General features: G+C 31.0%; 1 protein-coding gene across 1 annotated transcript in view; it reads right to left on the bottom strand.

The window, feature by feature from the left end:
• LOC132923691 (uncharacterized) overlaps positions 1–23,627 on the bottom strand; it is a 350,681-nt gene that overhangs the window by 29,014 nt on the left and 298,040 nt on the right. The gene's annotated exons all lie outside the window — the stretch shown is intronic.

Here is a 23,627-nt window from a genome sequence, read left to right as displayed (position 1 = left end):
ACAATATTACAGATGTGTTTGACATGATAAATTAATAATATTTATAAAAGGCAAGAAAAAAAAACTAACTAAAATATGTTTTTATAATATTTAAGTTTGTTAAGTAAGTTGAATTTGGTGAAAAAGGTGATAATTTTTGTGGCTCATCTTAGTTGAGGGCTTCTTTGATGTTTCATGCGATAGATTAAGGATTCTGTGTGTTATGTGTTGTATATAGGTGTAGGATCTATCAATAATAATTATATGGGTATATACAATATAAATAGAAACAGATGAATATAATGTGTATTTAAAAAAAAAAAATAAGATTGTAAAATTAATATAAAAAAATGAAAAAATTACCTTTTAATTTAAAATGTATTACCATGGTATCATTATTTAAAAACTAGTGAAACTAATTATAAATTTTCAAATACACCGAAGTTCGTTATAGTATATCCTAACTTTATGCATTATATCACTTTAATAGTAAAATGTTTTTATCCGATCACGATTAAATCTTTGTGTTAAAAATTGTATTAAATCACTCGAAGCTTTCAGTTAGTAGTAAAAAACCACACTCAGACGTAGCCCAATATTCAAGAGGTAATGGAGGAAAAAGACAAACAACGATATGGTGTAGGACAGACTAGGGAGACGGTGAAATAGAGAAGGAGACTCGGTGATGTAGACTTTGTGAGTGTGAAATAACAGTGTGTGTGTGTGAGAGAGAGATAATCAATGCCGTGGACTTTGTGAGTGGGTTTGTGTATGCAAAAGAGAGAGAGAGAGAGGAAATGAGCGAGACAGTTCCAGGTGGACACCATTACCTCAAACCCCACTTTATTTTGCATGGTTAACACACATCCGGTCGAAATCGCTGTGTGTGCGACCGACCATAATGTTGTGAGAGATCATCGTCCGGGAAAGTGGTTCGCGGCGGATCGGGGTGGTCATATATATATATATATATATATTTGTAAGTCGAAGCATTACATAATGGCCGGAGAGAGCGCCGCGAGGGTCGGTGGCAGGGGGAACTGGTCGTACTAACGTTTAGCGTACCGCTACTGAATCTTGATTTAAATAAACAATTTCGCATACGCACATATTATAATAATAGGTATACATGTGTGTATACATATATGTTGAATATATATATTTAGAGAGTGAGTGAGAGAGAGTGGGCAAGTGCGTGAATACACACACACACACACACACACTTGCGCGCACTCACGCGAGCACGCACTAGCGAATGTTTTACCGTGACTTGTAAATTGAAATTCGCAGGCAGATAAATACGGCGCGGGTTATTATTGCGTTATAATAACATTCGAACCACGTCTCTCTCGGCGGCGGTTCGGAATATTCGCGAAAACCGTATTCTCCGGCTTTGGCGGCAGCAGGTAATAATAATAATAATAATAAATGTTTATATATATATATATATATGTGTGTAACGTTGTATTATGCCGAATTCGAACGCATAACGATCGGTTTTGCACATTTCACAATACTGCGCACGAAATGACGAACAATAATATTATTGCGTACCGGCTACCAGCGGTATAATAATGTATAATATTATAATGTGATGTGGGTATATTCTGCAGCTGATAATAATATCGTGGACGTTGAAATACGCGCGCGATCGATGATCACCCCCGTAAGCGTTGGGGGGGGGGTTGGTTATTCCCGACGGCGGCGACGGCGACGACGACGACAACGGTCCGCCGCCGTAGACTGCAGCAGCAGACGGGGGTTGAGAAATACATAATATTATACGTATTCGTATCATATAAACATATATATTATATCACACACGCGTTCGTATTGGTATCCGCACACGGTCCACCGAGTCCGCGCTATGCACGGCATGTACGCCCGGCAAGGGTACCTGAATAACGCGCGCGGGTACTTATTTATCGGAATATAATTGCGCGATCGGTAGCGATTCGAAATTCCGCACCCCCTCAAAACCCCCAACCACGGGTGTATACGCGCGCGAGACGATACGGGACCCCGTGTGAGCTCGACGGCGGCGGCGGCGGCGGTTGGCGATGGTCACGGCGACGAGAGTCGGCCTCAAGCGTGCGTGTTATACATTGTGCATTATATATTCTCTATCTCCATCACGGTGTTGTAGCTATAGTGCGTTGTACCCCGCAGTGTTGAGTTGTTCAGATAGCAAAACAAATATCTAGTTGAATATTAGATAACTGGCAAAATAAATATCGCGATTAAGACGAAGAAGATCGTGTGTTCGATTTTCGTCTATAGATCAGGGATGGGCAACTGAAAGTTATCAGAGGACCAATTTTTAGAAAATTCAAATTTACCGGGCCAGAGTATAGACGATTAACTTTGAAATTGTATGATGTAATTTGAAAATGTAGCGCGGGCAGCCAGTTGCCTACCCCTGCTATAGATAAATAATAATATGTAGATAAATCTTTTTCTTTTTTTGATTTTTCATCTTAAAATAGTTCATTTTTACTAATGCTCGACAAAGCATATTGGATTATCAGCCGAGTGATGTGATCGGAGGAGGCGTCATGGCCAGGAAGGTTAATTTCGTTTAAAAAATATATTGAAAAATTATTATTATATATTATGTATAAAATACAATTAGTAAACGATTATTGAAAAAGATAGGTACATGTGAATTACACAACGAGATTTATCTAGATATTTATGTAGATTTCCGTAATTTTATTTAAATTTTAGACACCGATTAGATACTAATTTATTTATTTATTCAGATAATAATATGAAGGTACTTGATCTGTATCTAGACGATTGATCTAGATATCATTCGACACTGGTTGTTGAACCTCATTACTGCAAAACCGCTGCTGACACCGCTCTCGAACACGATGCCCACGCGCACGTCAATCTGGAATTGACGAGCTGTTGGCGGCGATATCGGCTTTTCTACGTTCGGAATGCGCGACGAGAGTTTTCAGATAATATTATCGTGTTTGCGCTCGCGGTGTGTTTCCGGTATACTTAACGAGACAGTTTTTGATTCGATATTATTATATACAAGTGAGTTTATTGCCACAACTACAGTGTTGTAGTCATAATGTAAACGCTCTGCGATATACTCGTTCGGCAATCGTAACGACAATATTATAGTAATATATTATCATAGGTATACCGGTTACGATGGCGGTAAACGCAGCTCTTTTTTTCTGTTTTTACACGTCACCGTAAAACGTAGTAAAACAAAACAAAAAAAAAAAACGATGTAACACGAACGGTGCTCAAATATATTAAGACATGACGTGTTTGTACGGGACTCGGTTCTAGAAAAAAATAATGATTTTAGGCAGGCATTTGGCGTGAATACTCCAAGTTTACACCGTTCTTTATTATATTATTATTTAATATTATAATTTGTTATTATTACGAAAAAAAAAAAAAATAATAATAATGAAGAAAACTTAATGTTAACCATCTACCGCGGACCACGGGGCACACTAATGGATTGAAAAGCGTACGGCAGCACGTTGGTCGGGTGGGGAGGAGGGTCGGTTTCGGACGAGTGCGCGGCCAGGGGAGGAGGCGGGAATCGCGATGTAATTATTGTTGCATAGCAAAAGCACGTGCCGCGCCGGCCAAACTCTTCGCAACATCGCAACGAGTAACAGCAGACACGTATTAATATAATTCGAGACTTGAAAATTAAGAGCGACGAGCCGTCCGCCGTTCATTGCTGCGATGGAAGAAAATTGCTCGTAACTTTTAAAAATTAATCCAACGGAATTTTACGATCAGCCCGGCGACGCGTGGTTACGCAGTTACTCGTATAAAAGTATATAATTATAGGGAAAGCCGCCGCCGCCGCCGCGTAGTAGCGGACGATATAATACAATTACGCCGTCGCGTATTCTTTACCTGGAAAATGTTTGTATTTTTTACGACGGTTTTCGTGAGCGGCCGCTTCCGCGCGACAGTTTGCCGGTCATAGTTTATCGTCAGATTTTATCGTTCGGTATTATTAACGCGGTATCGTCGAGGTTAGGTTCGGTCAACCGGAGTTACAATACATATTATTATGAAGTAGCCGATTGAGAACATATTTTACAGTATAAGTGATGATATTGAATAGACTCGAAGTTTCATTCTCCTGCTATATCATTATAATGCGCAGACGTTCGTTTTTGATACGACCGCGGAAATTACAAAGTGATATATTAGTTTTTGTAGACAACGACTATACAGTTGTTCACTTTTGACGTTCAACTACAGCGCGCCTAAAACATAATCTCACGAGCTGCCATCGCTTTATACATATATATGTGTCTGTGTGTAATATCTATATTATTATTATTATTATTATTATTATAATGAAATGGAAGTATACAAACGTTATACGCACACAGCAGATATTAAACCAAAAGTGAGTTTAAATAATATCGACAAAGTAAACATTTTTCATCTACTCATTTTACATTTTGAATTCACCGGTAAATCCGCCGTAACCCGCCGAATCCTGTGCGTCTACAACCTGCTGTACACATTATTACGTGCGCGTTTCAGAGATATAGTTATACACCGTTATGATGACTATAAATATTACACTGGAATTCTTTGTGTTTTCCTTTCCGAACTGTTCGAACGTTTCGATATTAAAACGAGCAAACATTTTCGACAACGCCGTCGGCGCTGTCAGGATTTTATTAAACAACTCGTACCGTTTTGTTCACCTGCGTGCCATTTATTATTTTGTTCGTTTTAATTCCCGTCAAATCGGTGCCTTCGCGCCGGTGTTGTGTGTGTGTGTGTGTGTGTGTAGTAAGTAATTGTAGTAGTCTTTAATTCACGGACGCCGGCCATTGTGCATTCGTGTGCAGCGTGTTGGGAAAAACGAAAATAAAATAAAAATCATCACTCTATTAATAACGATATATTTTGTACGAACATGCCCCGCGTAACGCGTAAAAATGTGTGTGACGAAAACACGGGGGCAGCAGCAGCGCCTCGCAGCTCGTAACCGTATACCCGTAGTATGATGTGTAATTATATTATGATAATGTATAACCGAATAAAAACGTCCTTATAATATACATGTATTACCTATGTGAAGTTGCCCCCCCCCCCCACCGAATTTTTTGATCGATTCGAAAAATATGCCAACATTTTGCAAATCGATTGCAAACGATTGCAAATCAAATTTTAGAATTTGCAAATAAATCATCAAAATATTACAAACGAAAAACGCGGACGCGAAGAGTAAGTATACGCCAGAGTTAGTAAACGAGTACGCGTTATTTGGACGGGGCGTGCGAGAAACGGCCGCGAGACTCCGGCGGGAATAAGATAATATTATTATGTTTTATGATTCGCCATCGTCAGTTTTATATTATTATACTATTACGCGCACGTGTGAATTTCCGCACATGATCTCGTGCCGATCTCCGACCACGACGACCCCCTCCCCCCATTACGACATCATATTATAACAATAATAATATGACATTGTTTTTTCCCGTGACCCATAACGCACCGCCGTGTGATATACCCAAAACGTAACCCGCGAAATACAAAAAGGTATACATTTCCCTGGCACCCACACCGTAAATCGGCTATAAGTCGGGAACGGCGATGGAACAAACGACGAAATTTTTAGAACAAACAAGAACAAACGAAGAACAATCGAAAGCCCCGGGTTCGGTTTTAAAAATTCAAAGGTGGGGGTGCCGGGTAAATGTACCTCGAAATACACCACAGTACGTCGAATATCACCGGCATTATCGTCATTATTATTAATAATGTATCATCGTCGGACGATAACAATAATAATATACGTTCCGAACGTATTTGAACGGGGGACGCGCGGTAGCGTTGAATTTACGATTGTGTCAATCAATTTTTTTTCCGCCGTCATGTCGGGCTTAGATGATTAAACGCTGTACAAACGTTTTGACGATACTGCGTCATATACATACAGTTTATATAGAACACGGTATATCGATTTGGTCGTCAATCGCCAAACAAACACCGACCACACCGAGATAGATGCGTCGCAGATATTGTAATATTATTATTCGGGTATATACGGTATAGCGTATACATACAATAATGGTTACACACTTTATGTCGACGATCGATTCGTATTAGTTTTCTTTTATCGTGCGATATGCATACTTTCGTCTGAAGTGGTATGCTTTTTCGAAATGCGTCCGTCGTTATTGGTGAATCACTGCAGTTGAATTATACGAATGCGTATCGGCGTAAAATATCACACGCAACAAGTAAAAAATATTTAGTCGCGTTATTGTATCATTAAGACAGACGAGAATTGTTACGGGAAAAAGCCCTATTACGTATATTAATTCTAGAATTTAATCATATTAACTATTAATATACAAACACAACTATAATAACGGATTGATACCATATATCAGATACCATAAATCGTTGGTTATTAGTGAACAACGAATAATTCGTTAAAAGTCACACAAATCTCCCGAAAGATGTAAAACTTATCGAACAGCTATCGATGACGTAGTAAGAATTAAAGGTTTTTTTAGACGTCAAATATGACGGAATTTCTGACACTCTAGAAAGAGTTCGCATTTCGTTTTACTGCAATAACCGCGAGTAAATAATATATATACCGTCATCGTCATCGTGTGATCTAACGGTAAAAACGAACCGAAAACCATCATGTTTGTGAAGAGGGTGCGGTATATGATGTTAAAAAACTAAGTTATGAAGAATAAACACAGTGGTGTCGAGGAAACCTATATGGCTTAGACTCTGTACTCAGGGTATTATAATGATATATTATGCATCACATTAAACGCGCAAGCATACCCCTTGGCCCTTGCCGCCATCCGACGTAAAAATATCTCTACCGAGAATATTGCTGATTGGATGCCAAATCGTTCCTCTCCGTATTATTTATTTACACTGTATAGGTCGCCTCCTCTGGTTCTAATGGATTGCACATAAATATATATATATATATATACACACTGTATGTAATACACACACACGATCGGCGGATATCCTATTCTCATAATATTCTCATAATAAATACACGTCCCGTATGCGGATTATAGATAACAGTATAAGTACTATTTCGTGGTATATATTGTCATGTTATAATTATTCATTATGGATATACTTAAAATGTTTCTACTACGCGAGATCGTTGGGTTTTCATTCAAGTTATAATATTATACGCAATGAATCGTTATGATGGACTAATCGTTTTGTACTGCCACGTAAAGAAATTATAGTAGTTTTAAATTTAAAATTGGTTTATTTAACATTTTCCAGTGTAAATAAGTGTGTTATCAGTATGATAATATGGTGTCTACCTACAGCTATCAACGGTAACCTAACGGTGTTGTGTCATGACTCGATTGTGTTGCGAATAAAATATATAGAACAAAGGATTAGCATAATTCATAGTATTATAGATATTATAGTTGTTGTTTTCTTAAAATGAATGAATGGACGAATGATTTATGTAGTTAAGCTAAACTAAACAGTATAGCACACTCTGTAAGATGCTGGTATTTATGTCAATTCAACGTAATAATAATTGTGATATTTTATATTCGACATGAAATAATATATTGCGAGTGAATTGAAATGTTTGACAAGACACGGGGTATAATGTAAATATAAAGTATACTTGAATTGTGTGACGGCCACGTGGTAAGTGGGATGCCATATTTCCTCTCCCAAAAACGTTTTACGAAACTCGAATTTGTTCGTTCCCAAAAGAATTCTATAACAATATGTATTTACGTTTAAATAATAAAAAGCTTAAAAAAATTCACAAAAAGGTTCGCGAAAATGGTGTTGTTCTTGACTGAACACACACATAATATATACGCACTAACACACCGTGTATATGTATGCGGGACATTGAAGAAAAGTAAAATGAAAAATTTCGGTTTTCAATAGTCAACAACAGTAGGCAATTAATAAAATAAATTTAAAAAAAATAAAATAAAACAGTAAAAACCATCCGAGACTTGAGCGTAGGGAAAAAAAAAAAAACAGTATAAAAAAAAATCACGGTTTTTATTATTTATATGATATTTTTTATGTATACGCATAAACCAAAGCAAACAAAAGAAAAACACCGGTACACAACAGTAAACCAACTATATAGTTTGAATGGAAAATTGACAAAGGATTATTTCGATTACTATATAGATTTGGTGGCAATTTGTATTACTATTACATCATGGTGCGATATAGGTCGTCGCAAATAAAATAATGACAATTATTTACCTATTTAAAAAAGAAATTTAACCTATATATTTCAGGATTGTATACAATATAACAAGCCATAACAATATTGGCGATTGGGAAGCGTGCGTTGTTGATATACATTGCAATTGGTTGGTGTAAATAACGTAACGTGGTTTAAATTCCACTAAATAGGCGTTTTGCGATAATGGTGTGAAAAAATTGCATTATCGCAAGTTACGTCGTAACGCGGTACATCCCTTAACGACTAGTGGTGAGAGGGTAGCGGCAACAAGTAGGGCCTAGGGGTGCAAATACTTAAGTCTTCCACGGGAAGGCGTCGACAAGGTCGTTGTTTATTATTTTTCTGTGAAACATTACGTCGCATTGACATGAATAATCCGCTTCGGGGGGAAAACAAAAAAAATCGTCTGGTGACACTTTTGAGGTGAGTTAGTGTGGCAGAGAGGGTAGAAATGAAACATACAAAAGCCGTCGGCAATGGGGAAAAAAAAAAAATTATTTTCATATTTCTGACAACAGCGGTGTCGAAAGTTTGAATAACGCACTCGCGGTTTGTGTTCAGGTTTCTTAAAAAAAAAAAAAAATAATAATAATAATAATATACATATCATAATATATTGTTATAAGGATTTGTAATCTATCGAGCGTGTGTCGCATTTTGTGCGAATAAATGCATAATATATCATAATTTAAAATAACAATATATGAGTATTTCATTTATTCGATAAAAAAAAACTGATTACTCTACGTCTGTTCGTAGTGAAAAATGATACGTCTTATTCGTATTTGTATGATTAAATTGTGCGTGCGCGTCGTTTGTGTAAGCATAAACGATAAGGGTCGGACTAGAAATTGGTCATAGCAGACTAACAAACGGACTTTCGATAGAAAAAAACCGACCATCTTGAATATCAACCACGCGGCGCCATTGTAACAATCAAATATACATTTAATGAATGAGGCGATTCGAAGAAGCACAGAGATGAACTTAAAATAATTCATAGTATTGGTAAAAGTTTAGGCCCGGATCCGAACAATGAAAGGAATACCGCGCGTTCAGTTCTCCGAGCAAATACAAAATCAATACTGGAGAAACTATAAAATATATAAATAATTGATTACCATAATTATAATATCGTTATTTCATCACAATATGTAATAATATTATTAAACCATACGAAAATCGAATCTAGACACTCTACATTTTTCTGATTTTCAATCACCTAAATACTACAGGTGTTAATAATTTTAAAACTTCATCAACAATAAATAATAAAGATAAAGATATTATTCGTGAATATCAAACAACAACGATTCATCAATTTTTTGTTCTAAGTATTCAATACTGTGTATGTACAGAATTATGATATGTACGACATATATCTATGTAACTAGGTCATGTTCTGTGTCGATATAAAAAATAAAATATTTCATATGTATAAAATACAATATGTACTTATACAATATATAAATTCCCCCGCCTCCAACTCTATACGCCAGCACAAAGCTTCGATATTATAACAAAACGATAAAAGACAATAATGTTTTTTACGCCAACAGTATCAAAACGATTTTACACGAATAGACTTAAAAAATAAAATTACGTACTTATTATAGTTATTACATAGAATTATTAAAATCGTGTATATATAACATAAGTTTTTTACAGTGGTCTGTAAAAAATACTATGCATATTATACGATTTTTTTTTCTCTTTGATGCGTATTCTGGGATCTGACAAATTTTAACAAGACCAAAACGCTATACGCAGAACAACAACAACAATAATAATAATAATAATAATAATAATGCAATGGGTAGCAGGTCCTTTTTAATTCCAACGTGTATGAGATAGGTAGCATTTTAGTGTATTTCGACATTATCGTACGTTTTATCTGGGAAAATATCAAAACGTCTTAAACCCATCGATAATATTATAATATACATTTTGTCACATAAACACATCGTCACTCGAGTTATTTTTGTTTCATGTTCCAAATAACAACTTGTTATTATTTATTTTTTTTTTTTTTTTTATTAAGATGTAAAAAAAATCGTGAACAATAAGGTGGCGAAATGTTTTCACTGTGAGTTATTAATAATGATACTATTAATACCATTATTATACCACCTTTGCCATTTCGTTGTATTTTTTTTTTTTTGAATATAAATTATAATACTCGTCCTGTCAACCAATAATTTAACTCCGACATTTTTTTACAGAATTTATACTTAACAGTATAAAACTAATGTACCGGGAGAATAAAATGAGTAAATCAATAAAAATGTTTTTAAATTTATTTGGAATTTCGGAAAACTATATAATAATTCTAGAAAATAATTATAATAATACGATTTATGGCTAGAAAATCGATTTGTAATGTTATTTTAGTCAGATGTATTTAATTTCCATTTAAATACAGAAAAAGCTTATTATTAAAATAATATTATAATATGTTACAAACAACAATGAACACTGTAAAAACTTTTGTTTAGAAAAGTACCTACTTCGCTGTTTTTGACATTTTTTTTTTTTTTTTTTATGAACATCTAAAAATTATACAATTCTAACATTTTATATTATGAATTACGTATGTTATTTTTTTTACCTTTATGTTTGTCTGTGAAACCTAAGTTATGGTTTAAAAATAACATAATTTATGAAGTAATGAATGTTTGTTACGAATAAATTAATACTTAATCTGTGTTATCTGATTATATATTATATTATTAGTATTCTGTACATTGTAGAATCTATAATATGCTAGAAAAAAAATTCTATATTTTTTAAGATTTTTAAAATTAAGTGTTTAACTAATATCATGAAAATAAATACGTTTAAATAATATAAATTAGTAGTTAATTTTTGTAGTTATACATAATGTATTTTACGTTACATTAAAATTTTTTTTCATAATTTAAATGATTTTGTTGTTATATATTTTGTCGGTCATTATTCTTGTATGATTATTGATTACTAATTACAAAGATACGAGTTTACAAAAAATCTGATCTTGATAATTTTATTCGATATTTTTTTTTTTTTGAAAACAATAAGTAGATCTTATAATTTGAATAATTAAATAAAGATATTCAAATGAACACATAGTTCAGAAAATATATTATAGGTTTAATGTACACGTATTGATCAACTGGCATATTTATCTGTAAATCAAAATGTCAATTATAATGAAAGCTAAAAGCTTTCAATTCTAACTTTTTAAAACTAAAAGTTCAGCTTCCGTGTGATAATTATTATGGTAAAATAATGGTTCAATCATTATTATTACAATATTTTAGATGCAAAGCGGAAAAACATATGTCTTGATTTTACAATAGTGTATTTTTTATTATTATTTTTATTCATTTAATTTTGTCTACAAAGAATAAAGAAAAAATACTTCAATGTTGATCATTGAGCATGATTACCGGTAGAAAATTAGAATTTGTACTTAGAGGGGTGAAAAGTAAAAATTTCCATAGGTACTTTTTTTGAGAAAATATAAAAAATACGAAAAACGTTAAATTTACACATCATCTAATTTAGAAAGAAATTGGTTTCGTTATTTTATTGTATGTTATTCAAAAATAAAAATAAAAACGTAGTCTATTGAATTTAGATACTTGTATTTTCTTTAAAAATTTTAATAGAACCTATAATTTTTAAATCTCATTTTTTTTCCTATCTATGTTTATAAAAAAAAGTAATGCTGTATCAATAAGCTTGAAAATTTAATACAAGTTTATCATAAGTTGTTTTTGCTAGAATTATATAAATTAATTAACTACCACAATTAATATCGTCATCATTACAATGATTTGCTAAAAAAAGTGTATGATTGTCTTAATTGTTATACTTCAAACGTGAATATTTAATAAAAGATTTTACCATTATGTAAATAGTATTACATTTACTATACAAAATTACATTAAATAAAAAATATTTATTTTAGTTATAAGCAGTTCATTTTACGAATATCACACTGTTCTGTGGTACGTAAGTAGTAAGTATTTTAGTGTTGAATTTTAAGCCGATATAATAACAAAATACATCATACGAAATAATATTTTAATATATCGTATTCAAGATTCTTTTTTTAGGAAAAAAAACTCAAATAGAAAAATAAATTAATAACAATTACATATATATATATATAAAAAAAAAAAAACGTCCTTAAAAAAAGTGCTGACACGTAGTATAATATCGTTTTTCGCATAGACGTATGTTAATATTAAAAATAATTCATTATTTAATTCAATCTTAACAAATCCACTGCGTTGACCTACTCAATGGAGAGGAACTCTTGACATCTACTCTACAGCAAATTGAATTCCTCTGTATTCGTTATCTATATATATATATACGTATATACATATACATTATCGTTCAGGCCCTTACTACCGACGAGTTTACCGCACTAGCCAGTTATTATGTGTATTACACTATATATATTCAGACGTCAATTATATTCGCACTATACTTCGCACATTAAATACCTATATTATCGTATTGATATAATACTATATTATGTATATATGGACGATAGGGCGTATTGTGTGTTATTATTATCAACTATGTATTAATAATACAATAATAATATGATATTATCAATTATTATTGTTATAAATTGTAACTCGCGCGTGCGCGTATTTTGATAGTTGAGTGTTATTATTATAATTGTGTACTGATACTAAGAGCAAATTATCGGTGCATATATTATGTATGATCGACATGGCATTTGATTGTTAATCAATACCGGACCCTTCTATAATATTCCTAGTACATCTAAACAGTGGTGTTCCCATTAATTTTTTTGAGAGTATACTAAACCATCAAATATTATAAACATTTAATACAGTAAGAATATTTTTCTTATGGTCTATAGGAGTAAAGCCGGTAAAGTGTGTGTCAATAATATGGAAAAAAATCGAGATTGGGAGCATACGCAGTATACCCATAATATTGAAATAAAATCTTGAGAGTATACGGTGTATATATAGTATACGTATACCCTATGGGAACTTACACCCCACAATACGGGAAAATTAAAGAAAATCATTAGCTCATGTTAAGAAGTGAATAACTTAATAGATAACAAATAATGCATTGACTTACTAAGCTTAAACCAATTTAAAAATAAGGTAAGTACTTAGTTTATAAGAAACATTTAGTACCTATATCATTCATATTTATAGTGTTAATAAACTTTTCATTTAATTTAACAAAATACAAATTAATTGTCGGCCAATTAGAATGAAATGTATGAATTGAAAAAAAATTACTTCCTATAGTCGTATATCTATTATTACGAGGATACAAATTTTTAATCAGTTTTTGAGATAAATTATTTTATAAAATATGATTACAATATCAATAAGAGGTAATAAATATTTCGATATTCAATATTTGTTTCATTTCAAAACGTATATACTTTTATCTGATAATATAAAAATGTCATTTAAATTATGTGCTAACTTTTAAAGTGACTTACATTAAAATAATATAGTATTTACGAAAAAATTGAATAGTCAATCTAACATATATTTTTAGTTAATATTAACATAATTATATTATAGTATTTTTTTTGATTTGTTTTGTTAAAAATAACTATTAATTATTACTCTATGCATATTTTTTTTATTAATTATACAAAGTTTGATTTGTTTGATCAATTAATAAAAATAGGTCATATTATATTTTATTTTAATGGTCGTAAGAACATTATTTTTTTCATTTAAAATTAATTTCTCTGAAAAACTCGTAATATAATAGTATTAGGTATGTGCATATTGAATATCGTCGGTCGGATAATCAGTGTGCTTTGACTATTTTAATAATAAAATATTATAATATATTGTATTAGTGCTATAAAATGCAATGAATAAATGTTGAAATAAAAATATATTTAATTTCCATTCAATATTTATTATCAATACAAATCAGGTTTAAATAGTACGAGTCGAATTTGTTCACGTTCAGCCGCCGTCGTATGGCGGAAGGAACATGACCAGAATCGTCAACTTCCTTGACATTCAGTTCGGCGGCATTCGACATAATACAATTTTATAAGGCAAGATCGAACTTCGAAAACAAAAGAGCAATATTTTATTCCCAGGCGCATCCCTGAAACTAGTGCCTTTTCATTAAGCATTTATGCTCGGAGACAATTAAACCGGCAATGGAGTTCAATATAACCCACAGCAATATATATTACGGCGGGCATGTTTATACGAACGCAATGACCTAAATTCAATTCAATTTTTTCCACGATAATAAATATCTTAAATGTCGTAGACGTCGAGATATTCGTTTATGGAATTAATTCTCAAATTAACCGCAGAGAAAAGTGTGATTTATTCGAATGCAACAGTAATTTTATCGCGTTCGAGCAATTTTTAAGCACGGATAATACATATTATATTATTATTTTCGTGTCAAACATATTATATATATGGAGTGAAACGAGTGTAGGTGTATTATAGTATTAGGTAACGCAGAAATAATTTCGTATTACGGTTTCATAAAATATACGGAGCCGCATGTGGTATATTATTATAAAGATTACAAAATGTATTTTTAGATATATTACAGAGAAAATAAATACATACACCGTATAACATGCCAAATAAGTGTTAGTCAATTTTCTTCAAAATATCGGTGTATAATAATAATATAATATCTGACTTCGTCGTGTATGTTTTTACATTATGCACAATGCGTGTATACGCGCGCGCGTTTCGATTGGAAGTATTACATTTTAAATACCTATTTCAAAATACAATCGCAAATAAATATGTAATAATAATAATGCGCTGTATGATATGTATGGAAATAAAATATACCGATACCGAGAGATATTTAATACGTTTAAAATGATTTTAATATTAATTGTGGTTATTAATAATATTTCGAATTACAATAAAAATGGTGTAATATTTTATTACAGTGTAATATGATATTTTAGGTCGGGCGTGATGTTCGAAAACCGAACTTGAGACCGCCGATAATGATATAATATTATTATCATTATTATTGTTATTTATTATTATTATTATTATTATGAGGTATATTAGATATTATATTTATAACAATCTGTGGTATCAATTGGGAATATAATTTTACTCTCAGCGAAACATTGGACAATTTATTTACACGTGGTAATTCGTATATTTTTTTACCGGAGTTCACATCGCGTCTGAAAAACAATATCGTATGCGCTCCCCTACCGAAATAACCTATCTATATAATATTGCATAGATCATCGTCATTATTTAACGACAACTTTAAAATACATAATATCATAACTTTACTAGCCGTGTGATGGATAAGAACTATAAATAAGTATAAACCGGTTCGAACTTTAAAAGATAATCAAGTCTGTCAAACGGGGCGCATATAATTAATTAGACCGATAGACTGCAATTCAGATTTTGGTTGTCCGTTTTCAGTGAATTTATCGCAATTATGCGTTATTATATACATCAGTTTTGACCACAGAAATACTGCAGTCGTACTACAGCGTTATAATAAATGTTGAACCCCAACAGGGGGGGGGAGCTGACTGTGATAACGATAAATCAATAGCACGTCGCTGACCGAATATTTTGTATGCAAGTAACCGACGTTTGAGTTGCATATTAAACCTACTATACGTACCTACCTAGAACATCATCTATAACACTCGCTGTCTGCTAACGTAATTAATTATGAAAAATATTTTTTTCCCATCGAATCGTCCGAAGATTTTCGCAGCAATGACTACACGCACATGGATGAACGCGTAGCAATATTTAATTTAAATCGAAAAATACTCTAATCGAAAACATATTGATTAGCTTGTTGTTTTTTTTTTTTTTTGTTTAATCGAATTACATTTTTTCCAGTCCAAGCATTGCACATTTTTTAAACATTGTTTTGACAGCTCTCTCTTCGTTCCTTTAATTAACCCGAACAAAAAATAAATGTTAATATTTTCTCTGGGAAAAGAAAAAAAATATATTTATATTTCCTCTTGAAATGCAATTTATAAATATTATTATTATTACAATTCCCTTATTTTGCATTGTGTTAAGACACGAATTTTTATAATAATAAATAAACACCGAATGAGTTAGGTATCCAATGACATTTGCTCGTTTCAGAAATCAAATAGTCCATTTAGACACGACGACGACGACGAGAATGAAAAAGTGCAGTAAATAATATACAAATTGTACCTATGCGAGATTATATTTTTTCATACTGACGCTGAAAATTCACTTGAATTTAAATATCACTGAAATTCGTTGAACCTATATTACACACGTCTTATGACCACGGTATAATATTTTTAATATAGTTTTCATATCACAGTCCAATTGCACAAGAGTGATTCGACTTGATAGTTGACATGATGATGATATATAGGATATTCCCGTGCAAACACGTCAGATTATGAAGCGCTTTCTGGGGAAATGTAAAATATCTTTTTGATTTCACTATGCGAGAACCGTGCAGTACAGGAAAATCCCTTTGACAAATTATAGTTGCATTACGATTTGCCTTACATAAGTCATAACTTTATAAGTAACATGCAACTTGTGGTGTATATACAATCTGTATTATAATAATAAAGCATAACTGCACAAGTATTTGTATGAAATTATTGAATTTTTCGGTACACGCATAGACGCATTTTAATTAACTCGTTTCGAAATGGCTTAAAAGTGAACTGGTTTAATGTTCGCATCTGATTTTATATTAATCCCCCCCCCAAAAAATTTATTGTATTTGAGTTATTTATAATTTTGTTTTGAAAGTCTTCTATTAATTACCGCGCATGTCTCCACCATTTCTAGTACAGGGTTAATATACGACACGGAAAAAGAAAACAATCATACGAAGGTCTATAATTGCTAAACAAAAAAAATAAAATTAATGACTAAATAATATATTTTCCTATACAATTTTTTTGAACATCCTTTATTTTAATATTTTAACTATCAACCGAATATGTTACGTACACTGTTGTGGTATGGTTATACGTTTTTCTTTCTACGTCTATCAGGGGGGTTGTCTGAAACTTGCATGTCCGTCCAATAGACTTTTTTTTTTAACTAGGCCAGTTGGTAACACTACAATTGATTTAATAAAAATCTAGCTGACAGTTTACCAATTTCATCCTCGTGATACACACGGACTACTGAGATTAAAATGTCAGACTTCTGCGTACAGTAGATATCGCTCAAAATACATGAAAATACGTTATCTTCACTTAGTTTATATTAATTCCCAGAGAGTTTAAAAGAGCACTTACTTTACTTGGATTATGAAATCCAAATATATTATTTTAAATATTATTTCAATGGAACATTTGAAAATTATTAACTGTATAATATTATCTTATTTATTTTTTATTATCATACGAGCACTGTGCTAAAATAATGTATTTTGCATGAGTGTATAGTGATCACTTAAGTGAGGTAGTGGTGTTTTTACACCACCGTACATACTAAATGTGTGGATTCGAGGGAGAAGGGGACTTAGTGATTTTCACAATGTAGATGGACTAAACTTCTGGTGCGCTAAGCACACTAACCGCCACCCCCGTCCCTTCCACAGATACGTGTATAGTGTATCTGTATAAGTACCTGTAGAATGTATTATAGTTATTTTACAAACTGTTATAAATTATTATTATTAATATGGAACTATCGTGAAGTATAGTTGTATGAAAGTTACGCACAGTTAAACAAATATAAAATTATAATGTTATAATTTACAAATAAGTGTTTAGCTATAGTATTTGCATACCTTTGTCAATGTTATACTGTACAGTGTACACTATATACAACAATTTAGATATAATATAAAAGAGTATAAACGATTTTTTTTATTTTTATTTTTCACGATTACTGAAATCTTTAACGACGTATAAATATGCAGAATTTAAAAAGAAATTAGTGACTTAAACCATAGATAAGTATTTATAAATTATAACATTTACACAGGTAGTGTAATTTAAAATAACTTTCATATAACAAACTATAGTTTATAGAATGTTAAGTCATTTTAATTTTTCTTATATTTTTTCTCATAAATATTTCATTCACTATTACAAAAAAAAAAAAATAAATAAATAAATAAATTATAAAATCCTATTTAATTAAAATTATTTAAGTTATATCTCTACACAGTGATGAATTTTTTGAAAAAAATAATATACGCATTTTATTATTTATGAAATACATTTATATATTATTCTTATATCTATCAAACAATTATATTATTTATTCCTGAACGCCAAATACAATATTTTAAATTTGTATAATATCAAGGACCCGATCGTCCGGTTGAAATGCAAAGTTATTATTTTACATACGGCCGGCAACACACAGTTGAAGACGCGAGTTTAATATATCGTAATCCAACGAGACAACGACTTATGGGTAAATAATTATCTCATAAAGGATAAAATATTATATACTATAACATTATAATACTCGACGAACGAGAATTTGTATTTTATTGTTCCGCGAGGATCGCGTATTACACATATTATTATAGTTTTGGATTCGAGTAACATTAATGCCTTTCAAATAAGTTGCATCGGCTACAGTACTACGTATTATTGTACAGTGTTTTAGTATTTTAATACATCATTTTTGTTCTAGAAAGTCTAACCACTGACTATAATATTGTGCTACGCCGATAGCGGTTAATACAATTATGCGCTGAAACGTGTGCCGCGTGCGTATAATATAAACAACATATAAAAAATAACCCATCCGTTCCAGTAGTGTTTGAATATGTCTAAGCGAATAAGCTGTACGGATAAAGTTTATTATCATTATTTACATGTAGTGTTTTATCGCTTTTGTTTTCTTCAAAAGTCTCCCACACGCTGGCGTCGAGTGTAAACTCACCTCGGGATACATTTTATATCTCAGGAAAATCGAATTGCCGGCGCTCCAGACACCTCTTATGATAAAATAAGTGATTGCAAAATGGATGAAAACGTGCGTGCTTTCTCGGTGCAATTGAACTTCTACCAGAGTGTTAACATTACGAACTTTTGAACCGTCACAAATTCGACTTAAACATATATACTCGCCTAACCAGACCCACTAATGATATATTATTATTATTATTATTATCATCACTGATTTCCTCCGTACGCGGAATAATAATAACAATAACAATAATAATTGTAATTTGTAATAAACCTATAATATATTTCAAGTGTCGGTCGTTTGAACGTTAAAAAAAAAAAAAAACCATTATTTCGTCTGGTCCGACGGAGGTACATTAACTTTGATCATTTCAGTACTAATTCCGCAACAAGGTGCAGTTTTTTCCGGTCATTATTGTCAACGATACCACGTAATGTGCGGAAAGAATGGAATGTCGCGAACCCGATCGTTTCTGCGCACCGCGCGTGTACCAACAACGGACAATAATTACGTTAACTAACCTAATTTACCGTGCCAAACACGAGTCGAACTGCGTCGCGTAGACTCTGTGTTATTATTCAAATGACTTTTACTCGTTTTGTAGTTTAGCATTAATGACGGACAGACGGTAGTATGCGATATAGTGTTGCATTAAAAAAAAAAAAAAAACAAATAAAAAATAACGTACTGTTATGACGTCGGTCGCCCGCCCCGTCACCGCACTCTCGATTTAATGAACCGTATACAATAAGTATTATTAAATACGTTATTACCTACTTCGTGTGTACGTATATTTTGTGAACGATAGAAGGGAAAAAAACGGACGCAAGAAAAAAATAAATGTAACAATATAGGGAATATTTTAAAAGACAATTCCTTTGAGTCTGGCTTGATCAATTTAGTCTGCCACGGTATTGGCGCGCGCGGAGGGTCGGCAAAATTTGATTTTTATTTTTTTTTTTTTTTTTACTTTTCTCTGATCGACCTCCATATCCGCGTACTGGAAGTACGTGCTTGTGTTTTACTATTAGTGCCGTTTCCGGTTTTTTGCCAACTACCGATTCTAAATCGTAATTATAGTTGGGTAGGAAAATACGCTATTTTAGAGAATGATATATTATTATGTCGCTCCAAATATATTTATCTTTCAAAACGTGTATTTAATGTCTTACACTACATTTTACTAATTCGTTATTATTATAGTCGATTGTATTGTGATAAAATAAATAAATACATTATTTTTAATTATTCAACTTGGGGTACCATATAAAAAGCGTTTGAAATTTTCTAATGTGTGAAATATTACAGTATTTTAATAATTATTCTTATTTAAAGTAAACTTTATTTTTCGACATCAGTGATTGGTTTATTTATAGTATTACAAAAGTATTTAAAACGTTTAAAATTGACATAAAATACGCAAATGATTAAAAACCATCATAAAAATACTTTGAAATTGTCATTATTATTGTAATTGAGAATTGTACGATGTTGTAACATTGTAAGATTGAGCAAGTAAAATATGTCTTTTTAACTCGTTAACTTAAGTTAATATAAAAAAATATAAGTTTCAAGTAAAAAGTTCCTTTTCTTTTTTTAAACTTCTAAAAGTTAAAAGTTAAATAGTAAAAAAAGTAACTTAACTTGATTATAAATCAATTACACATTTTTTTTTTCTTTTAACTAAATATTTACAACCTATGCTAAAGCAAAATAAGAAAATATGTTCAATGAATAAACATACAAATAATATACACGATATAATATAATATATATAATTGCCAAAGAAAATAATGGAAAGGTAGGTTATTTCTTGATAGAACTTTATTAATGGAATTTATTTATTATTCAGTTTAATTTTCGGTATGTTAATTTATTAATACATTTTATCGTTAAATTAGTAAAAATTAAACCCATTTAACTTTGTGGTGGATATTATTTATAATTATTAGAAAACAATTTGATTTTGGAGTGGTTTATAAGCTCTAAAGCTACAAATTTACTTAAAACTGACCCAATTATACTTAAATTGTCAAACACCGAATTTAAAACATCAAATAACTTGTTGGAGGATTTTAAAATACGGCATAATATCGTTCAAATTAGATTTCGCTAAGTCAAATTGTGTTAAACTAATTATTGAAAGTTATATAACTAAACATAATTTATAATGGTGATTAAAATAGTTTAGTATTTTGCATATTACGAAGCAAAACATGATATAAATGATTATAAATGTAAACTGTATTAGGTAATAGCTTATCACTTGGGTAAGTTTTTCAAAGAACATTTGACCATATTTTTTTATGCTTATATGAAACGATAATTTATGTGTATATATTGATAATTGGTAAAGCAAAAATCAATAAAGATATTTCGAATACTTGGATTTGACGAAATTTCCTTTTATACTTACTGCCTAAGATTGAAAAAAAATATTAGAACCTAGCCGTTTCCATATTATATAGGTTTTACTGGATCTATTAGGAAAAAATCAACTCGGTGTGGCTATATAATTAATAAACTAATTAATAACTAAATATCATAGCTGACGATTTAACTCGTAAAAGGCCAGTTAGTAGCCGAGTAAAAAAAATTGTCTCACATTCTGTGAGGTATATTATTTTTTTTTTCGTTAAGTTGTTTATAATAGTTGAATTTCTTTAGCATTAGTTTTTCATATGGATTGGTTTATAGCCACCGTCCAATACAACTAAAGATTTCTTGATTTTTTCCCCATAACAGTTGTAGAAGTTAAAAAAAAGTAACTTGTTATGTTACTTGATGTTAAAGTATTTTGGACTTTGACTTGTTTATGACCAGCCTGCGAAAATTGATAAGCTATCAATTTTTGGTATATAAAAACATAAAGAAGCTTTATAATACAATATATACGATACATAATCATAAGCATTTGTATATTTAATACAACAAATATACAATTCAAATGACCCGTTCACGTGTACGATAAAAGTAATCATGATAAAATCAATTTATTATTAATTTACTCTCATACAAAGTAGTGTACTCGTAATTTAATGTTACGTTTAGGGTTGACATTGTTCAATATTAACCGCTCATTGAATCTATAGGTGCGATACTATTGCAATGTAACTTTAATTATACTATTATACCTACCCATTAGAATTTTTTAATCATCTTGTCATCTTGATAACTCAAAATGTTAAATAATTATAAGGATACGTCATATTATTATAATATTGTAATACTTTTTTTTCATGAATTTTGATTGCACTTATTTAAATAAATTTATACTTTATTCAATCGACACGATTTACTAATGATGACTAATTGGGAATTATTTAATTTAAGATTTCAAAATATTTTTTAATCTGAGATAGTGTCATTTTTCTCTTTGGATTACAGTTCATTAAGTTTTATCATCTACACTTGTAGACATTTCAGATGTTCACCTCGAGACCATGGAGTCGTTCTTGTGGAAAATCTGAAACATTCACTTGTCTACAGTCGACTGAATAAAAATGTATATAGTAATATAAATAATATTAAATTGCGTATTTATAACCTAAATCCAATTTATGAACCCAAAAGAATAATTTAAACCAAGATGCAACGACGGAGAAAATGTGTGAACACGCAATTATAATGCAATGTGCATTTCATAATACACTGATGTGTACTCGTATATAAAAAAAAGTCAATCAACTGATGTTTATGATTTTTAATATATTTTTTTTTCAATCTGAAACTAAACATAATTAAACTATAGGTACTAACCTATTAATAATTATGAATTTAATTATAATTATAATTAAGTTTTTAAAATGTATTTAAATGAGATATAATCAAATACAAATACATTCTTTATATTATACATAATGTAGTAATATTAGCGTCGTTCTGAATTTTATTGTTTATTCTGTAAGACAAAACCATTTTTGTAGAATAATTGCGCGTTCAACTCTATATTAAAATTATCCATCAGATAGATGCCAAAAAAAGAAAACATTTTTTTTTATTATTATTAATATTATTATATTATACTATATAGCATTAAAAAAAAAAAAAATACACAACTAAGCCCTGTCCAAAGTGAAATTGTTTTTTTACGGTGACTTATCCTGTAACTATTATTATTTATTGTCATTATTTTTATCGCGGTAAATTTCAAGATGACTCGGGCGCATGAGGATTAAAAAAAAAATAATAATAATAAAACGATAATGATAATAATAACGAAAACTACAAAAACATAATAACACCATATTATCCACTTGGTCTCGAAATCAATTAACTGTCTACAATACGTATAATATGTATACGTATATCTACTATTTTTATAATCAGAAAATAACAGTAACAATAATAATGATATGTCTCGCGTTGTATGTTGGACGAATCAAGTGTCTAATCGCAATATTTTAACACGCGAAGTGTGTACGACAATAAAACTATGCGCTATGACTTGGTAATATATTATATTATTATAT

Source organism: Rhopalosiphum padi, chromosome 3 (assembly GCF_020882245.1).
Source record: "Rhopalosiphum padi isolate XX-2018 chromosome 3, ASM2088224v1, whole genome shotgun sequence".
Taxonomy (NCBI): Eukaryota; Metazoa; Arthropoda; class Insecta; order Hemiptera; family Aphididae; genus Rhopalosiphum; species Rhopalosiphum padi.
This window is presented reverse-complemented; position numbering and strand designations above follow the sequence as displayed.